The following is a 3,261-nucleotide window of genomic DNA, read 5'->3' on the forward strand; positions in this document are numbered from 1 at the left end:
GATCAGGTCTTAGTACTTTATCAGTGATAAATTTTTACACTTAAAGCCATTGATGAAGTTCAGTATGAATCTCGAACTGCTCTTAAACAAAATCTGGCATGCTTTTACAAGGTGCAAAGGATGAGGGGGACAAGATGAAAGGGAAGATCTATGATGATGTAGCTTTTCTTGCCATTAAATGGATATACAATTTATTATTAAATTGTATTAATTAATCCATTAAATTAAATTGATAAAGGAGATACAATTTACACTTGTCTGAGAGCAATTAATATATGTGGCCTATCATTTTGATTGTCTGATGGAACCAGTGAGTTTGCTTTATTCAATCAATTTTAAGATATGATTCTTTCATATGTGGGATCTCTTTTCCTTGTTGGTTACTATCTGGATGTATCCAAAGAGATCAGAAATTGTAATTACAGGTTGTTGTGTGTAGCCAGCTTCTATGCCTGTGCACAAAGTCCATCTGATAAAAAACCTTGAAAGGCTTCAGCAGAAGGGAACTAAAGATATATTGACTGGGCCAGCGTCAGGGCTGTCTCTCAGGTAGAGAAGAGGAATGTTTGTATAACTTACCCCTCCATCCTGCACTCCCAAAGAACTGCATAAAATAATGACTCACAATCGTGTGCAACATTTGATTTAGTAAAGTCCCACTAAAGTTTGTGGTAATTTGGGGCACCAGAATCTGAAATGTATGTCTTGTTGCACCCCTTGGTAATTTTGTTATCAGTGCCTCCATCTTAATAGCAGAAAAAAAAGAAAAAAAGTAAAATGATCAAAAGTGAAAGAGAAAATTAAAATGACTCATTTAAACTTGGGAAGCTGTGGGACAGGAGCAGAGGGACGAATGGGAGAAAAATTGCTGGAAAAAGGGGACAGAAAGGGGGATGACAGAATTCAGGGATACAGCGAGGGAAAAGAGACAAGTGAGAAGAGGAAAAACAGGGAAGTGGCAAAAGATAAGGACAAGCTGCTGTTTTAAGGAAATGGGAAAGGTGGCTATTACTGAAACAAACTAAAAGAGAGTAGGAAATGGGATGTCCAAAAAGATATAATAAATGGAGAATAAATGGATTTAGAGGGATAGTGATGGAAACAGGTATTAAGGAAAGAAACGTAAGCTGAGGAGAGAAAAGCAAGAAGAAAATTAATTTCATCTTCACTGTTAAAGACTAAAAGAAGTTAAATTAGTGCATTTATTTGCCTCCACAACACATATACTTGTCTGCTTGAGTGGTATTAACTGCAAGACAGTAGCAGGGTTTGCCATACAGTTTCTGTGAGAGTCTGTCCTCTAACTCCGTGGTTTTTAACTCCCTTTAATGTTTGGACCATAGAGATCCAAACCTTCCAGACTGTATTTGATCCTCACTACTGTAGGCCTGGGGGTTTCTTGAGTGACTTTTTTGAGAAACTCTTGGAAGTGGCCCACAGATGCCCAAGAGGCCCCAGACGGCAGCTGAGAGGCCCTGAGCTGAGTGGGGCTGGCTGATGCTACTTCTACTGCAGATCACTCCCACAGTTCAAGCAGTCACAATCTAAACCTTGGGAAAAATAGTCTGAAGTTTCAACTCTTGTGTTGGTCCCATCAGATGGGAAAATTGTCTCAAAACTAGTGCATGCTTTGGGGGACAGGGGCGTCTTACCACACAGATTCAGACCTGAATGTAACACAGGGAAAAAAAAAAAACAAACATGGGGAAGGTTAATTCCCATCACAGAAACAGGGAATACTTTTTTGGGCAAGTCAAAAACCCTGATTATGTGCTGATTTTACGACATGATAACACAGAGTTCTGGAAACCTCTTTCTCATATATGTGCTATGCAGGGAAAAATTTGACCTGTCAGGGTTACAGTAATTTCAAAACCTAATACAATTAAAACTGAAAAGCACACAGAGAGGCAGGTTTTACTCAAGATATCACTACACATTTTATTTATTTACATCCCATTATATTTTCACTAGACCAAATAGGTTTAATGGAACTGCATGACCACAAACCAACATAAAATCTGGATGAGACACGGGGATTTCAATTGTGTTACTCTGACTGACGTCCTACAGTTGCATAAATGTAAGACAGGAGACAGCTTTTGCTGAAAGGATGGGAGTCTGTTCATTTGTATCATGATTTCTATAGCTCCGATTAGCAAGGAGACAGCCATATTTTAGTTTTAATCAAATACCCACAGCGTATGAAGTAGTGTCAAAGGATGTGGAGGCAGGATTTGGTCAGGAAAAGATAAAGGAAAGAATCCTTTCCTCTACACTGGAGACTCCTGGAGAGCTGCAAGGACCACACTGTGGGGTGGTATTCAGCCTAATGTCTCTGCAGGGGGAGAAGGACCCAATATGTGTTGGTCTTCTGGTGATGAGCTGCTGTACCTGGCTTAAGGGAAGGTAGAAACAATGAACATGAATGTCACTTCTATGAAATGAGTGCTGTTTCAGGAAGGCTGTGCTGTGAAGTTTGTGACGAAAAAGAGAAATGAAATGGAACTGGTCCAGAGGGAGGCAAATGAGGGATATTTTATGAGATGGAAAATGAAACTGGCAAAGAACATCAGAGCATCTGGTGGCTGTACTGGGTTTTACTTTAACTTTCCGATAGTCTTAATTATTAATACTTTTTCTTTTTTTTTTTCTTTTTTTTTTTTTTTTAACTTGAGCATGATCCTATGTATGTCTTTACTGAGATCAGGTTAGATTTGGTTTTAAAGTGGAGCAGGATAAAACCTATGTGACACAGTGGAACTGAGTTTATTTTTCACTGTGGTTTCATTTTCTTTTTTTCATTGAAGAGCTTCAAGCCAGGACATGTTTCAGTGGCCTAATCTTAAATGTGCACAGGAACAGTCTCTCTGTTTGCTTTGCAGGGAGGAGCTGGCTCACTTCAGGAGTAGTTCAAGAATGAACACAACTGGTTTACTGTCAGGTTTTAGTACCGTCTGTAGCTCATGGGCAATAAGGGTACCAGCAGTGGTGAAGTAGCACTGTACGGCAAACAAATCTCTTGGCTTCAGTTGTGTATAATATAGCATGGTTTCAAAACAAAATTATCCTCTGCCTACTTGGTGAAGCGTTGTGATTGTTGAGTAGGTGTTAGTGTCCCTGAACAACAGGATAACAACAGTTAGATTTCCAAGGTACTTCTACCCACAGTGAAGGAGGGAGCTGCTATACTTCCTTCCTTCCTTCCTTCCTTCCTTCCTTCCTTCCTTCCTTCCTTCCTTCCTTCCTTCCTTCCTTCCT

The sequence above is a fragment of the Athene cunicularia genome (assembly GCF_003259725.1).
Source record: "Athene cunicularia isolate RWA chromosome 3 unlocalized genomic scaffold, athCun1 chr3_part1, whole genome shotgun sequence".
Lineage (NCBI taxonomy): Eukaryota > Metazoa > Chordata > Aves > Strigiformes > Strigidae > Athene > Athene cunicularia.